The sequence below is a fragment of the Amblyomma americanum genome, chromosome 1 (genome assembly GCF_052857255.1).
Source record: "Amblyomma americanum isolate KBUSLIRL-KWMA chromosome 1, ASM5285725v1, whole genome shotgun sequence".
In the NCBI taxonomy this organism is placed as follows: domain Eukaryota; kingdom Metazoa; phylum Arthropoda; class Arachnida; order Ixodida; family Ixodidae; genus Amblyomma; species Amblyomma americanum.
This window is the reverse complement of record NC_135497.1, coordinates 254,838,849-254,859,407: the sequence shown is the minus strand read 5'-3', so window position 1 is coordinate 254,859,407 and position 20,559 is coordinate 254,838,849. Positions and strand designations below refer to the sequence as shown.

At 47.4% G+C, this 20,559-nt stretch overlaps 2 pseudogenes; one reads left to right on the top strand and one right to left on the bottom strand.

The window, feature by feature from the left end:
- The first annotated feature begins 7,067 nt into the window (after positions 1 to 7,067).
- Positions 7,068 to 9,380, top strand: LOC144116973 (uncharacterized; annotated as a pseudogene).
- Positions 9,381 to 10,643: 1,263 nt separating this feature from the next.
- LOC144096652 (uncharacterized) lies at positions 10,644 to 13,529 on the bottom strand (annotated as a pseudogene).
- Positions 13,530 to 20,559: the final 7,030 nt, after the last annotated feature.

Genomic DNA, 20,559 nt, shown 5'->3' with positions numbered 1-20,559 from the left:
TAATTTTCAAACACATTCCGAAGCATTCCAAACGCATTCGCTTGCTGTGTGCTGCTGCCATCGATTTTTGTTCGGTCCGTTCGCTGATTTTGAGTTGTGCAACGACGTGACAGAGACTTCGGTGGTGGTCAGTCGAGTGTGCATATTCCGCCACAGAGGAACCGCTCTGTCGCATAAGGCCCGTTTCACATGCTGCAACTAGAACGAAAACAGTCGGCCTAGCCGATGACGCCGCAGTGCGATGTTCGGCCGGTGCTTTCACATGCAACTCCGCAGCGAATTCGGTCAAAGGGACAGTCAAGGTTTCTTGATGTTTGCAAAGCCAATCCATGATTAAACGCGACCGAAACGCTACCCGAAATGCGTTGATCATGTTATGACGAGTGTATTTTTAGATGCGGGGCATTATTTCAATGTTTTGATTAGAATAAACAGTTTTGCTTCCACCGCGGCAACAGCTCCCACGTGACCGCACGTCGCACGCAGTCTCGGCGCTCCCCATTGTTCAGTCGCTGAGCGAACCCACCGATGCTGCGACTTAGTACCAACCGGACGGAACTCGATCGCAAGCCTTCTGCTACTAGACCGACGGCCCTCCCCTGTCGCAGACCGACGGAGTTCGCAGTGTCGCAGACGAAAATCGCATGCATGTGAAACGGGCTGAAGATCGACGACGACACCATCCAGACAGACAAATACGGATCAGTAGAATTGTATCGTTAATACTGGGAACTCGAAGCGGCTGCAACTAACCACTAAAATTCCTTTGAAAAGGTCTGGTAAATTTAGTAATTAACGAATATGCGCTTGCATGACCCAGTTGTAATGATTCGTGTGATTATATATGGCTCAGCCAGGCCGCTAATAAAGAAATATACTTTTTTGAGAAGTGCAGAGACAGAGCTCACGCTGTGGCCTTTGTCCGATTTCTGGGCATAATAACCCGCCTATCTATATGAACTTTATCTATTTTAAAGCGTTCTTGCACGCTCTGCTTGCGCGAGTCTCTGAAAACCAGCGCAAGAGGGTTTCCCTCTAAAAAAAAATCAAATGACTTTCATTTCATTTTTTTTAATGAGAAAAGCTCTTTTTAGTTCCCTCTAGAGAATTCAGTGCCACACTGTGCAGTGGATGTCTGCTTAATAGAGATACTAAGTCAAACGTAATAACTTAGTGCAAGTGCATTCCCTAAGCCGACTTTGTGCGCAATTTTAGCAACGTCCAGAAACGAAGCGGTGGCCTTGTAATTACCAATTATAAGTTGCGCACGCGCGAAACATTAGGCCGCCGCTTCAACACGCGGTAAGCGATTCCTACGCTTCCGTACGTCGTTCCCTGTGATCGCGCCTTGCCCCGTGTTTTCCGATTTGGTTTTTCTTCGTTTTCTGAAGATCGTAATGTTTCAAAATGTCGTTTTTAGTGCATATTATTGTTTTGTTGCGTAATTTGCATTGAGAGCTATAGCTCTTGCAGACGTCTTTACTTATTTGCTCGCAAATTGATTTTTTTTCTTTCGAATATTACCTTTATTGATGAAAAGCATCGGAAATAGTTGCTAGCCACAGTTCAACCCGATTTTTATTCTTTTAGCTTTTTGTGTGAAATTTCTACACCTACAAAACGTTGGAGGATTCTTCTACGACCAGGGAATAAATGTACTGACAAATGGTGTTAGGCGCATGCTAACCTAGCTTGTTTGCCACATGTCCCGTATGTAATACTATGAAAGAGTGCGAATTTGCTTGCATAATATTTAATTTATCGTTTTATGTTCTTGTTATTTCATGACATCATTTAAGCCACCCTGAACTAACACACGGCCCCACAGAACGCGCGAGTGTCTGAAGTCGTTTTGGCGAAGTCCATCTCGAGCTCCACATTTTTCGCTTCAAAGTTTTCGGTCGCCGGGCATGATGCTTCTCCAGCGGCTTTGCAAGAATATTTTGACGCTTCCACGTTTTCCGCAGCCTTACCTTAAAAACTGCTTATTGTATCGTACGTCTAAAGGGAATAGGCACACATTGCAGCAAGGTGCTGTGCCGACGAAGAAAAGAGCCCCTTCGGCAGTTTATTCCTTTCCTTTTTAAAGGCCACGAAACGAAAGAGGGGAAGGGGAACGAGGGAGGGAAAGATGCGGCCCGCCGTTCTCGGGCTGATAAGCTGCTATCTGATACATCTTCTCTTCTGTATAAAAAACAAAAAACAAAAAGACAAACTACGATATTTGGCGGAAACTGCAGTCATAGTGAAGTCGTCGAGGTTCCGCACGTTGCCTGGTTGATTTCCGCGGACCTGACGAGGTGAGATCGTTTTCATGCGTAGCTGCTTTTGGATCTTCGATGTTCTGTCTGTGCCGTGGAGATTGTTCTTGCGAGATGTCGACGTCCCGGCCTGTCTCCTGAGCCGCGTGCGTCGGATGCACCATGTTTTGTCGGTCTGTATGTGCGTGTCCTCCCGGGCGGTCGATATCCTGGTCTTTGTCGCTGAGACACTGTTTTCCCAGGCTGTCGACGTCCTGATCTCTGTGCGTACTTTCATCGCCTCCGGGAATGTGCAGCAAGTGTTGCCTGTTTCGCGTCAAGAGCCGCTGGTTCTCAGTCTTCACCACGTACGACCTCGGTGCTGCTTTCTCGATTACTGTTGCTGTGCGTGACCAGTTGTCGCCGTGCACACGAACTGAACTGCCCTCTTTGAGAGGTGGCAGTACCTTTCCCCTCGAAGATTGGCAATGCTTTCGCACTGGGACACTGGAATCCTCGTTGTATTCAGGCAGGGAAGTGCGGAGGCGTCGGCCTTGCAGCAGTTCGCCCGGAGAGCGGCCATCTTCTAAGGGAGAAGAACGATAGGCTAAGAGACCCAACCAAAAGTCACCGCGTGACTCATTCGTCTTCTTAAGGATGCGCTTAATTATCTGAACCCCCTTTTCCGCAAGCCCATTTGATCTTGGGAATTCTGGACTCGATGTGATGTGCTGGATGTGATGTGCTGGAAGCCGAAGGGCTCTTTTCTTCGTCGGCACTAGCCCAAACTGCTGACATGTCTGCAGCCCTAGTATGGCCTGCCGACCCTTCTTGACCACGAAGAAGGTCACAACGTGTGCCACACCGTTGAGAACAAGGATCTCTCTATCCACTCCGACATGCTTGATAGCACTGCCGTTGTACGCCTTCAGCACTGCAGTGCTTTTCTGGAGGCTCGCGGTGTTTTTCAAACGACGGTAAAGAGTTACAGGAACTATGTTTGCTTGTGAGCCTGTGTCAACTTTGAATCTAATTTCTTTGCCGCGTATGTTTCCGCTGACCGTCCAGTCTGCACCGGCCCCGTCGCGGATTCCGCACACTCCGATATCTAAAATATCGAACCCGTCCTCCATCTTATCTTCTTTTACTTCATCTACCTGTCTGCTCTGGCGGCGCCTGCAGCATACCGCAAAATGATTCGGCTTCTTGCAAGCATAACATATCTTTCCATACGCCGGGCAGTCTCCTTGCGCATGAGCCCTGTTGCATTGTCGACATCGAAAAGGTTTCCGGTCATGCTCCCGTTTGTGGGCGTAGTCTACTTGTAGGGTGTCATTCGACCAAGCAGCATTTTGCCGCGCCGAGACCTCGGCCGCTTTGCACATCTGCTCCGCCTTCTGTAAGGTTAGGTCCTTTTCTCGTAGCATTTTCTCCCTTATCTTCGGATTGTTAGTGCCGAAAACAACCTGATCTCTTATCATAGATTCTTCGAGCGTGCCGAAATTGCATAGCTTCGCCTGTTTCTTTAACTGCCGCAGATATTGCTCAAAAGGCTCTCCTTCATCCTGCACGCGGAGGCGAAAAACGTGTCTTTCGTAAACTTCGTTTCCTTCATCCACACAGTACGCCTCAAACTTGCGCAGCACTGTCTGGTAGTCTTCCTTGCTCTCACCTGCTTCGAAGGAGAAGTTGTTATAGACGTCGAGAGCCTCTTCACCCGCGGCGCTGAGAAGGATTGCCGTCTTGGCGGCTTCCGATCTGGGCGGTGTAGTGGGCGTAGCCGTGAAGAAAAGCTCCAGTTTTTGCTTGAACGTGTGCCAGTTTCTTCGTAGGTTTCCGGAGAACTGTAGCGGCTGTGGAGGCTTGACAATATCCATATCGGCGGGGCTTCGGCACTTCTGACACCATGTATCGTACGTCTAAAGGGAATAGGCACACATTGCAGCAAGGTGCTGTGCCGACGAAGAAAAGAGCCCCTTCGGCAGTTTATTCCTTTCCTTTTTAAAGGCCACGAAACGAAAGAGGGGAAGGGGAACGAGGGAGGGAAAGATGCGGCCCGCCGTTCTCGGGCTGATAAGCTGCTATCTGATACACTTATGACTCATTCTCGGATAATTCCGAACCTCTTTCACATGTTTCGGCCCCCCTCCCCCTCTCTCTTTTGAAGTCTCCTATCTCCCCAACTCATCTCCAGGACGTGCCCTTTTCAAGGCAGCGCGCTACACCCCCCCCCCCCCCCCCCCGAAGCGCTTTTTTTATTCGCTTTCTCCTAGCTGTTTCTTCCATGCGCAGGTACGCGCTGCGCGGCTCGTTGCCCCCCCCCCCCCCCCCCCCCAAGATTTTTTTCTCTACCTTTCAGCTGTGTAAAAGAAAATGCTGTGTAAAAGAAAATGACTCCCCCTCCTTGCTGCCCCTTCCTCCCATCAACGTCGTCTCCCCTGCCATTCGTCACAGCGCGATGCATCGCGACGACACATTCTTGACCGGACGAGTCTTGCCTTGTCTGGCAAGGCGGCGCACAACCAGCGCGACGAAAGAGCATGCGCACTCGAGCTGCTCCGTTCGTAGTCTGCGCAAGCGAGAACCAACATCCGATACATCCCTGTTTACATGAGCCCTACAGCGGCGGGTCGAGTAGGGCCGCGCCAGATGTCGGGCTGACCACCCGACGCGACAGCGTTTATATGAACCAATTTTCTGTCGGGCAGAGATCGCCGCTACCCCTAGCGTCGAGCAAGCAAACCACGCGCGCCAGACCAGAGAGGAGGCAGGAGAGGAGGCGATAAGCCGACGCGGCAGCGTATATATGGTCCTTCCAACCGGGTCGGGCCAACATCGGGACGAGTCAACCCACCCCCTGCAGCCGGGCTGGCCCAGCTCGACTCGACCATCACTTAGCTCGACCCCCTGGCGTATACATGAGCCCGACAGCCGGTTTTCTGCCCGACAGCCGACTTAACCCGACTTTTGTCGGGCTCATGTAAACCCCCAGTCTAGCCTTGTTTACATGAGCCCGACAGCGGCGGGTCGAGTAGGGCCGCGCCAGATGCCGGGCTGACCACCCGCGCGACAGCGTTTATATGAACCCATTTTCTGTCGGGCAGAGATCGCCGCTACCCCTAGCGTCGAGCAAGCAAACCACGCGCGGATGCTAGAAGAGGAGGAGCGCCCAGGCTTGCGCAGCGCCGCCAGACCAGAGAGGAGGCAAGAGAGGAGGCGCTAAGCCGATGCGGCAGCGTATACATGGTCTTTCCAACCGGGTCGGGCCAACATCGGGACGAGTCAACCCACCCCCTGCAGCCGGGCTGACCCAGCTCGACTCGACGACCACTTATCTCGACCTCCTAGCGTATACATGAGCCCGACAACCGGTTTTCCGCCCGACAGCCGACTTGACCCGACTTTTGTCGGGCTCATGTAAACCCCCAGTATGAGAGCTCCGACGCGGTTCACTAACCTGGCCTGCAATACCTTGCTTGTAAGTACTACAAATATTTTATCTTGAGGTACGTTCAGAAATCAATGTGATTTTGGGAGTAAGTGTCGCTTTGACTACATGCGGCTTTATTTTTTCCGGCAGGAAAAGAGAACGAGACAAAGCACGAGGACGACTTCTATGTATCTACTCTCATTGCCAAATGTCTGGCTTGACGTCGTGCGCAGTGCAGATCTGCCCGAATGTTAAGAACTTTATTTTTCGTCTTTGGTGCAATGAATCCAACAAACATTCACTACTTTGTCGAACAGCGGGTTTGAATGGACCATTTTCGGAAAAGTTTCTGCCCATGCGCGGCGACGGCGCAGCCAGCGCCCTCTATAGGCGATTTGGTTTTGGTTGGAAAACACGAGCCGGCCGTGCAGTCTTACGTTGTAGTGCGGCGACTGATGTGAGCTCCTTGCCTCGCTTTTGCCGCGTGTATGAAAATACTAGCTCACTGCGTGGCCTACGGTTGCACGAATTACTTCATTGAGAAAGGAAGCACGAAGTTCTACAGGCTCCCGTCCGCGAGGCTACGCGCCGAAAAGAGAGCGGCGTGGATAACGACTGTGAGAAGAAAGAATGCAGATGGCTCGCCATGGGAGCCGAACGAACGTTCTTGGATCTGCAGCTCGCATTTTATAACAGGTACGGCACTTTTAAACGCTTATGTATAGGTTTGTACGATTAGAAACAACGTTCAATGCAAGACGGCCGTCAAAATTCGAGAACCATCCTGACTTCGTTCCAAGTGTGTTCAACTACGTTAGGAGTCCCGGTGATGCTGCTGTGCTTCGTCATAGCCGATGGCTGAAACGACATAAAGGTAAGCGCTACTTTTTCTGTTGATTTCTCGCGGGGTCTAGAAGTACCAACGCAGAACTGGGGAGCACATGTAATGCATTGTTCGCGTCTCTTATTTTGTGGTCGCTTTCATCGTCAGTGGGATGAGCCTGTAAACGCTTGTCGTTGTTATTTGCAGTGGCTAGCGTAGTGCGGCCGTCACCTGTTGCATGGTTTAGAGAACCCGCACGGCGAAAGCCGCGCAAATACCGCGTGTAGATTTGTTACCCAGTCGATAAATATTGCCAATGATACCCGCGTTTATGAAGTGCTTTTAGATTACAAAGTTGGATATTTTCAGAATTGTGAACGCCAATGCAATGCCTTCACTGAAAATATTTTCAATATTTCTCTGACCTACAATATGTGGCGGCTGTGAATGTCTCACCCCGCATTGCTTGTATATTGAGCAGTATGTTTACTGCATAACCGCTGTTTCATGGTTGTAGGGGAACTTGAAACGCCAGCGCGTGCAGCAAAAAAGACGTGTAGCTGCTCCTGTAGATATGGCAGAGTTTCAGCAGCCTGCTAATGGTGAGCTTGCATTGCTTTGCAGACTGTAATGCTCTAAGCTTTTGCCCATATTGTTTTGTGAACACTGTAGCTGCTTGTTGCACCTGGCCTTGCTTCTGCTGCAGTATACTCACACAGCACAGTCAATGTTATCCACGAAGGGTTTCTTCAGCTTCTGAGTGCGAGCTGTTGTTGTTTGCAGGGAATCTTGTCATGGACACAAATGCGGCACAGGATAACAGAGCAGATGAGGACTCAGTGGCACTACAGTTGCCTGCAAATCGTGAGTTTGCACATGTTTGATCAGCCGTTGCTGTTCTTGTGGGTCTGTGCTGGACCGAGAAGCCTCCCATGTTTTTCCAGGTTCTGAGTGCTAGCCATTGTCTTGCTCGCAGAAAATCCTGACATGGCCACAAGTTCTCCTCGGGACATCACAACAGCTCAGGAGGACACAGTAGAGTTTCAGCAGCCTGCTAATGGTGAGCTTGCATGTGTTTGCAGACTGTAATGCTCTGAGATTTTGCCCATATCGCGTTGTGAGCACTGTAGCTGCTTGTTGCACCTGGCCTTGCTTCTGCTGCAGTATACTCACATAGCACAGTCAATGTTATGCACGAAGGGTTTCTTCAGCTTCTGAGTGTCAGCTGTTGTTGCTTGCAGGGAATCTTGACATGGACACAAATGCGGCACAGGATAACAGAGCAGATGAGGACCCAGTGGCACTACAGTTGCCTGCAAATCGTGAGTTTGCACATGTTTGATCAGCCGTTGCTGTTCTTGTGGGTCTGTGCTGGACTGAGAATCCTCCCAGGTTTTTCCAGGTTCTGAGTGCTAGCCATTGTCTTGCTCGCAGAAAATTCTGACGTGGCCACAAGTTCTCCTCGGGACGTCACAACGGCTCAGGAGGACACATTAGAGTTGCAGCAGCCTGAAAATGGTGAGTTTGCACGCGCTTTGCAGAATGAAATGCTTTTCTGAGATTTTTCTCACAACATGGTGCGAACGCTGCGGCTGCTTGTTGCAGATGGCCTGCTTCTGCCGCGAGAAACTCATCAACTAGAGATTAATTATAGAGCTCGTTTGTTAGAGAGTATGTGTTCTAGTATGCTTGCAGAGGAAGCTCTAAAGTGCTTTACGTGCGCTTTTTTTTCTGTGCTGCTTGCAGGTATCAAGGGGCACAGCTGGACAGATTGCTGTTGTCAAGTCTGCGCACTTAACAGGGTGAAAGACTTGGAGCAGACAATCGGAGAGTCACAGAAGCTGATTCGCCGATTGCAGAATGAAAATGCGAAGCTCCAGATGCGGCTGAATGCAGCCATGTCAAGTTTTCTCTCCTTGAGTATGCTTGACACTCCGAAGAAGTGCATGTATTATACTGGGCTGCCAAATGTCGAAGTTTTTCACACTTTACTAGAATACTTTGCACCGCGTGCTAGAGAAATGATGTACTGGGGCTCTGATAAGAAGCAGAAGGATGACCCCCGGGGCAATCGAAAACAGTTATCTGGGCAATGAGTTTTTGATGGTGTTAGTACGTCTCAGGACAGGTATGCAAGGCCAAGAACTGGCTCAGAATTTCCCGATATCTGAAAGTCAAGTTAGCCGCATTTTCTCCACGTGGATCAACTTTTTACAACGAGAACTTAGGCACCTGACAACCTTCCCAACTCGAGAAGATATAGGACCCCACCTACCTAACTCCTTCCACGATTTTCCCGACACCCGTCTTGTCCTTGATGACACGGAGGTGAGAATACAGCGGCCTTCAGCAATGAATGCACAGCGCCAAACTTTCTCTCCCTACAAACACTACAACACCTATAAGGTGCTTATTGGCTGTACACCAGATGGGTACATCTCACATGTGTCGCGTCAATGGGGGGGGGGGGGGGGGGGGGTTCTAGCTCCGATTAAGCTATTCTGAAAGCCAGTGGCCTTCTTGACAAGCTGGATGCAGGTGACGCTATAATGGTGGACAAAGGCTTCACGTTCCCATACTTGCCACCATGTATAAAAGTTTATCGGCCTCCATTTCGCGAGTCGCACCAAAACAGATGCCTGCAAAAGCAGTAGATGAAACTGGGCGCATTGCTTCTGCAAGGGTGCACGTTGAAAGAGCCATTTCAAGAGTCAAAGGATTCCATATATTAGACAGGCCCTTTCCAATCTCAGTGATTGATATCGCTGAGCAGGTTTTTGAAGTTTGCTGCCTCTTAAGCAATTTCAGGCTACCATTGATAAGAGACAGATTGATATGGGCACGAGTTGTCTGTTTGCTGAAGGAGGGCATTTTGAAATATGAATGATATAATCGGCTAGAGCTGACAAAGGAACAAGGGAGGTGGAAGCCTCGGGCTGCTTACCAAAGTTTCGACATGACGACTTGCCTCCTCTTGTCGAAACGTTGGCAAGCACCCTGAAGTTTTCCCCTCGGTTGTTGACCTTGCGAGTGTCAAGAAGCTTTCTGCCTGCCCTCTCTCTACCACTGATCTGACAAAGTTAGGGAGCAATGCTTTGGTAGCTGCAGGTGATGCAACAATAGAAATTTTTATGTTGTTGGAATGCAGCATGCTTTCTGCCAATTTGGCTGAAATCGATATAACCGGAAAAACCGTTACGGTTAAATTTTTTTCAATCTACCTTGCATTTATACGCATGCTATAATCACCGTTGTGCTGCATGACGTTACGTTCGAGAACCCCTTTGCTGTTGAAATTAATCTCAAACTTTTCAATACATCTCGCAGCTATACCCCACGTACCATACCTTCAGTCTTAAAATGTAATGTAACAAGCAGTCTACCTTTGCTACACTGTTCCCGACTATATTTGGGAACAAAAAATGTGTAGGACGCCTAAGCTTAGCCTTTAATTGTGGAATGCGACAGCATGTTGCAGCGCTGCCAGGGAATTACTTATGTATGCAGCAGTACACAGACTTTTCACGAAGTCACAGACCACAACGCATTCACTACGTCCCCTTTTATTCAGTTCGAACCAATGAGCCTACGTAGTGTTCTGTGCGTGCTCGCCTCACAATCTCAAAGACCTGGATTCGATTCCGCGTATCTCCACAATTTCTATTTTATTTGGAAGTTGTGTTGCAAAGCTGACACCGGCTGTTCTGCGACACGAGCTCCTTAACAGTGCCGCATTAACCTGCCAGCTTCTTTCATCAGAACACGCATATAAAGTGCTCAAAACATTGTTTTGTTATTTATTTACAAAACTGCTGGTCTCCACTTAGACCAAAGCATGTGGGGAGTCAGTACAGTAGGAAGTTCAGAATAATTAGATGCGTCACAAACATTGAAATAAAGTGAACTACCCAATATTTTACAGCTAGAAGTTTCCAGGTTAGCAGAAAACGTAAAAGGTCAGAACAGTTGAAAATGAAGGCTAGAGTGAAGGCTCGAGTTCGAAAAGTATGCTTGGACATATGCTTGTGCCACGATTGTGAGGAGACATTTTGACAGTTCTATATTGCAACTCTTGAGACTGAAAAATAAAAAAAAAACAAGATGAAATTCTTGTGCCCTAGATGAGAATGATGATAGGTAGTCTAGTGTGCTACTTTAATTTCTTTATTTTTATACGCAGACCTCCAAGAGGTATGCACACGTAATACCCCTGTCTGAATTGGCTGTGCGACACATACGTGCCGGACGTGTACAGCCGTCCAAGCCTTTTGACTCTCCTTGTCAGAATATCTGGTATCAGTGCATGCTTGCTGAAGTGCAGGAGTCCTGGCAGTAGCTTCCGATTCCAGAATTCTTCATTGAACTTTATTCTCTCTGCATAGAGGTATGGCGGGTCTTCCGGCGTGTCACCCTCGGTCCAGATGAGAAGGTCGCATCAGTTATGGCCCGTAACTGCCATCTGACCTTTAATTTGGTAAAAATAGGCATGGTCCCGCTTCAGGTCTACACCGTCTTCAGTTAGCCTGCAGCAGAAGTTTTTGTCTAGGCAGGCTTCTTCGCATGCCATACCTTTTTTGGAGAAGGGGCATTTAACCTCAAGTAGGCCTTCTTCTCCCTCTAAAACAACAATCCTGTCTGGTGAAGCATCTATGAAGGGGTACTGGTTATGGACATGAAGGCCAGTTTCCTACACTGCTACACTCAAATCTTTAGCGCGCTGCAGCTTTACATAGGCCTCTACAGCATCTGCCTCGTGCTCTCTGCCATATGCAATCGCTTCAGACGTGGCTCTATTACAACGGTACAGCAGTCCCTTTAGTAAACCATCTGGCTTGGTACAACGGCAGATCCTTTTAAAGAGTGATGCTGTTAGCCGGCCAACCCGAGCTGCATGCCACTTCTTGTTGGCTGCTTGGCCGACCGTTTCTTCGCATATATCATGCCTCTCTTCTCGGCTTAGTGGCTTGTGTGTCTGCATACATGACTGCACCTCAGTCGCTGAAGGCTCGCTCCAGAGGTCGTCGCTGTATTCTATAGCCTTTTTGTTGCATGGTGGCCTTGTCTTGGCTTTGTCGGTGGGACACAAGTACCGGAGTGCTTGCAGGTCTGGACAGGCGGATGCTAGTTTTTTTCTGAGTGACTCAATGTCGTGGGGAGTAGGGAGTGGTGTAATGGGGCAGGGGTCATAATCGCGCTTTCGCTTCCCACGTGGAGGCTTGTTGACACAGTACTTTTGGAATTTGATTTCGACCAAAGGCTTCCTTGGAGCTGCCTTTTTTGCTGCAAGTGAAGGAAAAATAGGCTGCTTCAGATGTGCAACCAAATTAATTATAAACATGGCTGTTCAATATATGAGAAACTTGAGTTTATTGTGTCCGCTATGTTTTGTATTGAGTAAACAATGTAACTCTGTTGAATAAATTGCCATGACTGTATAAATAATCATGCAACTGTGCAGCTGTACATTTTGTGAAGGAAACAATGACATGTGAACTCATGAAACAATGTGCTTTGTAGCAGTGGTCTATTGGTTTCAGCATCCACCTTATATACGGAACACCTTGGGGTTCAATCTCCGGTGTTGCCATTCGTGCATGACTGAGACCAAGTTACCCCCCCCCCCCTTTTCTGGTGCTCAGTTTCTCCAAGGTGAAATGAATCTAAAACTGGTCTTTGACCCCACATTGAGTTAACCAGTTTATGTGCACAGTTTAGCCAAGCTGCCCTTGTGCCATTGATATTTATCGTGATCATAACATGCATGCACTAGGAATTTTATAGCTACGAACCTAGTTGAAACACAAGCCTCTTAGTGTACAGCAAGAACGGCAACTTAGCATTATTGCAGATGTGAGTAGGTGGAATGTGTGCTATACCTTCAGCAGGGACTATCCACTTGCAAAGTACATCAGTGCAAGACGGTGCATCTTCTGCCCTCGCAGCAGCACTGAACAGCAGCCCTGCCACATGTTGGCAGCTTTCGATGAGTCTACAAGAGCAAAGAAGCGCAATATTCACTGTTGCGCACAAAATCTTAGGCCAGCCATGTAACTGCAACGCGTTTCTATCTAAACTATGCAAGCGTTTTGCAACAGCGAGACTTGCACGTAATAAAGGCCGCGACAAGATACAAGGCGCAAAAGACGAAGCCGTTGATGAGGCCAGTAATGCGCGCATCCAGCACGTTTCGAAACTGGTGCTCCTGCTATATTTCGTGCTTGCTGCCAAGTGCACACAGCGCGGTCGTTCCAGAAGAGTTTTGCCATCAACGCACTCGCGTATTGGGTAAACACCGCATGAGATATACTAGTATAAACACTGACCATAGATGCTACAATGTCAAGCTCTGCTATCTGAACAGCGGGAGCACGGGAGAGCGCAACGGCACAACCTCGCGTACATCCGCGCATTCTCTCCTGCGGCCCGTTAGCGCGCAACGGGCAGTATCAGCACGATCAGTATATGAGATAGTACAACGGGTCGTTTACTAATCAGTAAAGTGTGCCCAGCGGCAAAAGGTGCTGTACGAAGTTAGCAAAAACTCCTGCCTTATAAAGAAAGCGTAAACATAAACATCTGTGCGCGTTAGAACTGCACCCCATTACACTGTTAAACTCGCTCGCGCATAGGCGCACATTCATGCACATTTTCATTTAGTCATTCGGCGTTCTGCACTAGAGAGACACACGTTTATAAACAAAATATCTCACCCAGCAACACAATCGCAGTGCGCTCCAACGATGTGGCCCGTACCAACGACGAACCATGCCGTTGTCACGTAAACACCGGTCTTCATAGACGGTGCGCACGCCGCTCTCATCAGACCTAGTTCATCGTCAGCTGTTTCAAGATTCACCTTCAAGTTTTTTACGTAACCTTCCTCCTTGAAGGACCAGCCGCGATGAGCCTGGCGAACAGTTGAGGTAGCAGAGTGCAGGTACTGCCACACGTGCTCGTTTCTCACGCTACAACGCGAAAAATCTTCGCTCCACCCCGTTTCTTTAAACGGAAATGGGATGTTTTCCTCCTCCATCATCGTCTTTGGCTGGAAAACGCACGTTTCCGGCAAATAAACGGCACTAAAACAACAAAACAAGTGCACGCCAACTGCCGAACGCTGCCTCTCACATGCTCGCTCAAAGAACCCCTTTCCAACCAAAAGTGCAGGTGGAGCTTCCCCGTTTGCACGACAGGGGGCGCTCGCTTTTCCGCAGGACTAGGGAGCCTACATACATGCCGCCTGCCGCCTGGCTTAGGGTGGTGACTTCCTTTGACACAGCACATGCCGCCTCCCGCTAAGACCCATGTTGCCAGCGCGTGTGTTGTCATGGTTACGGGAAGACGCCGCGCCATCTTGTTCCCCGCCGTGCATAGGCGCGCATTAGCTGCTGCAGCAGTTGCGTCTTCATCGCCGTTCATCGTTGAGTGGGACAGTCATATGTTGTCGGTTGTTGCACTAAGTGCGCCAGGAAGCTTACGCAGCAGCAATGCCCGGGTGTTGCGTTCCGCAGTGCTCGAACCACTGCAGGAAGGGCACACGGATGTTTCGTTTCCCGGCTGACTCCAACCGAAGAAAACGTTGGCTGGCACAAGTAAAGCGAGACTGCTGGGAACCCACTGCTGCTTCTCGCATATGTTCTGTGAGTACCGTACCTTTTTCTCTTTTGTTACCTGCTCGCTTGTTATGTTTGGTGTACTGTGCTTCACGTTTACGATAATTAAACCACGGCCGCCTCGAACGGCGTGCGCGGCGTGGGTTTGATAACAGGCTACGCATTGCGGGCGTGGGTGCAATCTTCTCGTTAGTTTTTAGATGCGCTGGCGGCGTGTCTCGAGCACCAAGGGCGAGAAGCAACGGTTCGCATTCGCCCTCGCTGACTGTAATTCTCACGCGAGTGCACTCACGATATATTGGCGCCCGCTTCCTTGTTTGCGCTGTAATACATGCGCCAAGACTCATGTCAGAGAACATGACTGAGGTAGTGAAAATAAATTTCTACATCTCTCTGACATTGTACGCGTTCGCTGTTTCGTGAGCGCTGTGGTCGGAGGAACTTATTTTCAGTCAGGTCTGGTTATCTAGGCACCGTTCTGCTGTACGACGCTATTCGGTAGAAAAAGATTGGAAACCCAAGATCAGACTAAAAGAACACATTTTGTATATGCCCGGTTACTGGCATGCATATGAAGCCTTTAGGAAGCCCTTATCCAGTTTTTTTAGCTTGGCACTATAGCCTGGTAAAAGACAGCATGTGAAAACATTACAGCAGGTAGAAACAGCTCTGTAGTTGTAACGCTAGTCATGTTCCGGTTTGCAGCATTTGTCACAGTTATGTGCAGGTATGAATATACTTCTTGATGCTTATGAAGTACTTGCTGCCATTCATTTCAGGCACATTTTGAAGAAACAAGTTTCGAGCAAAACAGACAGGATGGCTTAAAGAAGCTAAGGCCAGATGCGGTTCCCACACTTTTTACTTATCGAGGTAAGCTTCTAATTTTGATCCATCTCTTAAATAAAACTCTGCCTCATTCATATGAAATGTTTGCAAAGAAATTTGTCTACACGTATACGGTAGTGCTGTGGTTGCTTTGTGCAAGCTCAAAAATGTGCGCTCATCTGCTTTTAGAAGGCTGCAAAGAAAGGTTCATCACCATCAGCATTTCAAGGTCCATAGCAGGACGAAGCCTATCCTACTGACTTCCCTTTAACCGGTTCCTGTGCCATCTGTGGCCACATTATCCACACAAACTTCTTGGTCTATTGATATGGCTTTTATATCCAAGCATTCCTACAGCGCATGTTTGCATCAGCATCTAGATCCCTAGCTAGAAATTTGTTGGGATCCATGCAATTCATTTCTTGTAAAACTAAATCGCGGGCATAAAAAAATATGTATATTGCACGTTATTGTAGGATCATGCATTCGAACAGCACCTTCAAACATAAAATCACCTTAAGCCGTGTTTTAACGGCTTCTGCATTACCTCTGGCTCATTTTTCACTGTAGATTGAAAAAAAATGAATGAATGACAATTGAAATCTTCCATGTAAGCCATAAAGGTATAAAGTATGGCACTAAACAAAACTTTTGCCACCTAACTCTCTGCCTACCCCTACTATATTTGCTTTTCTTGAACACCCACTGCTTCCCTAAGGGACTACTGTTTATCTTCTCTACACATTGAATGCACTCATATATATGATACTAAGATCCAAAACGTAACACACAGATATAGCCTTGTATTCAAAGAGCACAAGGCCACCTATAGTGTGTTTATACTTTGTATAGCATCGTTTTTTCTTTATAATTCACCCGACGCCTGCGAGAAAGGGTGCGTCTAGAATCAAACAAATATCCTAAAGCAGACTGCATACTGTGCTGTCTCATTTGTTCTATGTCACCTGGCACAGAAGCTAAAATGGCAAAATTCAGGACGATTAGTAATTCTAGTTGCATCAATGGTACCTCAGCTGCTAACACAACCTGCTGTTGAGCACAATTTTGCACGACTGAATCATTGCCAGTTGTAGCATGCTTTCCGACGCTGTTAAATATGCACTGGCGGTAAGAAATCTAAAGCCCCCCAGTACAGCTTTGGGATCTTAAAACCCAACTGATATTACTACTCCTGAAGTTTATTTGGAAGTTTTATGCAGGTACTAGGTTGCTCTTCTGTAAATGCAGAATTTCTGCAGTTCTTGAGTGTAGTGCTACCCTAATGACTGAATTTTTTATTTCAGCCATCCCGAAACACCGGAAGCCTCCGAAGAAGCGGTCTTGCTTTCGTCCGGCCACGCCAACGCAAAGCCCAGTACTTGACCCCACCGGAAATGAACCATGTGGTAGTGCTGCTCTAGAGCCTGTCTTCGCATCAACAGCCGAACAAACACAAGACTCGGCTGTGAGTGACAGCATGAGTTCCCAGGACACTGTCAGTCCACTACAATGTGCTCAGGTACCAGGGTATGATCTACCTTTAACAACCACCTTGCTGCCGCCCAAAGCTGTCGACACTGTTATCTATGCAGACAGCGTTGCCCATTCCTTTCTGAGAACAGATAAAGCCAGTGGGGAAGATTCCACTGATGCAAGTCGACTTCCTCTGCCCGCAGCTTCACCCATGGAGGCCGAATCCTTAAGCGCTGAAAGGTCACAGCATAGTAATGAGCGATCAAGTAAAGAAATACCTCAAGCTGCATTCACACTTGGTTCAAGTACGGCTTCAACTGACTTGTCTCTTCAAAGACAGAATGCTGAGCTGAGAAAGAGAAATAAGGACTTGGCCCAAAAGTACAGAAACCTACAGAGGCTTCACGAGCAAACAAAGAGAAAACTGCGCAGTCTTGTAAAGAAGTCACAGTCGCCACAACAAAAAATGATAACCTTGGAACAATTACCGTTCCTCAAACACGACCAGAGAAGGGCTTTGACGGTGAAAACTACGAAGGGCCTTAAGTGGTCTGAGAAGACTATTCGAGAGGCCCTTCAAATAAAGCACGCATGTGGAACAGCAGGCTATGAATTATTAAGATCATTATCATATCCACTGCCATGCAATAGGACATTAATACGAAGGCTTCAAAATATTAAATATTTGCCTGGAGTTCTTCATGAAGTTTTTAATGTCCTGAAATCCAAAGTAGCCACAATGCAAGACATAGAAAAAGACTGTGTGCTCTTCATGGATGAGATGGAAATCTCCCAAGGATTTGACCACGATCGCTCGCTTGATTGCTTTTTTGGGAGCACTACATTGCCGGAGTCCGCTACAGATGTTGCCAACCATGCTCTTGTGTTCATGGTTGGTGGCGTGAACACGAGATGGAAACAGGTTATCGCCTATCACTTCACTGGAAGGTCGATAGATGGCTCTATTTTGAAGGACATTGTGTTCCACTTGATTGAGCTTTGTTTTCAAATCTCGCTTAGAGTGCTTGTTGTCACAAGTGACATGGGAGCTGCCAACCGTGCAGTTTGGCGCCTGCTTGGCTTGTCCAACCACAGAAACTCACAGACTGTCTGCTGTATTCCGCACCCGCACCTCCGTGGCAGGCAACTATTCTTTATGGCTGACCCCGCCCACGTCTTGAAGAACATCCGTGCCCAACTACTCCGAGTGGGAGAATTCACTCTGGGTGAAGAAACTGTTAAGGAACAAAGTCTTCCTTCTGGCACTGTCAAGGTGGAGCATGTTGAAGCAGTGTTGAAGTACGACTGTCAAAGTGAGCTGAAGATTGCAAATAGGCTGTCGGAAATCCACATCAGCAGTGGACATTTCACTACCATGAAAGTGAACATTGCTGTGCAATTGTTCCGTGAGGCTCCTGCTGCTATCCGATATTTAATCCAACAAAAAATTTTGCCCCCCGAAGCAGAGGCTACAGCGTGGTTTTTTAACCTCGTGAGCAGGTGGTACACCCTTATGTCGGCCAGACATCCGGTTGTTGCTCTGAGCGATATAGATCCTTCAAAGCATAAAGAGGCCACTGCGCTTTTGGAACTGACGTGCAGCACTTTCCGTCAAATGAAAATGGGAGCAACGGCACATTGGAAGCCTTCACAAGCTGGCCTTCTGGCATCGACCACTGTTGCTCTCAGCCTGTCGCAAGACCTCTTGGACAACCAAAGCTACAAGTATGTGCTTCTTGGCCGGCTCGTACAAGATTGTCTCGAAAACATATTCTCTGTGTTGAGACTCAAGAAGCCGGTCCCTAGTGCATACGACGTTAAGTGTGCACTGAAGCTGATTTGTGTTGGACAGTTCATGCACACACCTACAAATTCTAGCTACGAGGTTGATGACAGCTTGCATCTAGCTGACCTCCTTGACCCAACTATCCAGAGACATGAAGGACAAAACCAAGAGCCTGAAGAGCTAGAAAACCTGTTTGTGTGTGCTCTCACAGAAGCAGAATGTGACATTCTTGCTTATCTAGGAGGATTCCTGGTCAAGTCTGTCATGAAGTCCATTGGTAACTGTAGTGACTGCAAAAATGCCCTTGTTGGAGATGCTACAAATCAGTATAGCAATCTTATTAAGCTTAAAGAGTACGTGAAAAATTCTGAGAACCTCATTTATCCAACGCAAGCAGTGATTAATGTCCTTATAGAATGTGAGGAGCAGTTTAAGACTTTTGCAGATATGAAGGAAATCATGGTGCTCAAAACCCCATTTGCTAGCATTCTGAATGCCCTGTGCAAGGCTGTCAAGTTGAACTTAGGTTGCTGTGAAACACATCATGCTCAGGCAGGGAAGGTCCTCCTGACAAAATATGTGAGGACAAGACTGAGGATCCATCTACGACAGCAGCATGCACAGAGGGTGGATGGAATGTCTAGCAAAACATGTGCCGCAACAAACCTGGTCTGAACTCTGAGAAGGATGGTAACATCATATGCTTAGATGCTTGCAGTCAGCTAGTTAATGATTTGGCCTTGCTTTCGTTGTTTTTCTATAGTTTGACACAACTCAAGAAAATAGGGGAGATGTCCTTAAAGAATTCTATCCAGCCAATGGCGCCAACCGATTTTCATGACACCATGTTTAATGCTGGGAAGTTGCATCGCTGGGAGTGGCAGATGAACGGCAGTTAACCGTGGCTTAATCGGATTGACCGCGTTGTCATGAAAATCGGTCACTGCTATTGGCTGGAGGGAAACGGTCGGGGGGCATCTGCCACTACTTCCTTGGGTTGTACCCGAATATAGCACTCTGACACTTTCACTGTGTATGTCGTGTGTACTTTGCTCGCCTGTAAATTGTTCACGTCTTTCAGCATATTTTTATGTCACCTCTCTGTAGCAAGCTGTTGCTTGCAGATTGTGTGCACTAACCAATGAAGCTGCTTTGCTTCAGTCAGCATTTGGAAATAGCAAACTGATTTACAGTGCGTGCCACTAGTGTGTTCATCAAAGGTGAAGTTTTTAGGAGCAAGTGTTGGAACTAGATGCAAATGTGTAAACCACTGTTTCAAGTCTTTTGTGAAGTGCGTAACAGTCTTATTTTTGTGGCTGGAGCATCACTACCATGCCTTGCATTATTTAGGGGCTGTAAAACATACGCTCCCACAGAGTTGCCGTGGTGTTTCTCATTATCATTTGAGTTGTTTGCATTACTAGTCCTGCTAATTTAGCCCATTTATTGTGTCCTCTGTACTGCACTCATGCAATTTGTTCATGGCTATCAGTATATTTTGTTTTATGTAGAAGTGTTCATTGAGCAACGAAGCTGCTTTACTTCGGTCAATGTTTAAAAATAATAAGCCTGTTTGCAATTACACCATCAGTGTGCGCACCAGATATGTTTTACAGGAGTGACTGATATGTGTACAAAAATTTCACTGGTTTCACAGATGCTGATAATGGAAGAATGTAATTTCATATGCACTTTAGCTTGCTGCGGATGCTTATATATTCTGTCAGTTTGCTTGAGAAAGAATATGAGCACCTCCCCTTTAATTGACAGTTGCCAGAAGTGTGTCGGCAATAAAAGAAGCTTCTTGAATGTTTACACGAAGGCGTCTGAAAATGTCATTTGGTTTCTTGATTTTAGGTTTTCTCACTTGTCCCATTGTTTGTATTGCTCCTCTTTCTCTGATTCCATTCCAGCAAGTCTCATGTTACACTCTGAACATTTGAGCCTCCTACTGAACACCCTGTGTAAGTTAGTTTCTCAGCACACGTGGAAAAATGGTAGGCAATGTGAAATGAAGCACTGCTTTAATGTTAACTCAATGGCAATCTGTACAAAACTAAGACGCTTACAACACTCGATCTTAATTTGTTAACATCAGCCTCAAGATTCCCTAAATTTTTTGAGTATGTTTATACCTTTTGCTGAAGCTACAGTGTGCTAGTATGGGGTTGCATAGCTCATTGCGTAGAGCATGTGTAATTGCTCACAGAAGAGCAAAATGCACAAACTAATGGTACATTGCACACGCAAATGCCATTGTGATGTCGGTAATAGAACTACTGGGGCACTTAAGTCTCTTCCCGTGCTGTGAATGCATAAGCATTAGGTGCTACTGTTTTGCTTCTGTTGCGTGGTTTTATTTTGAA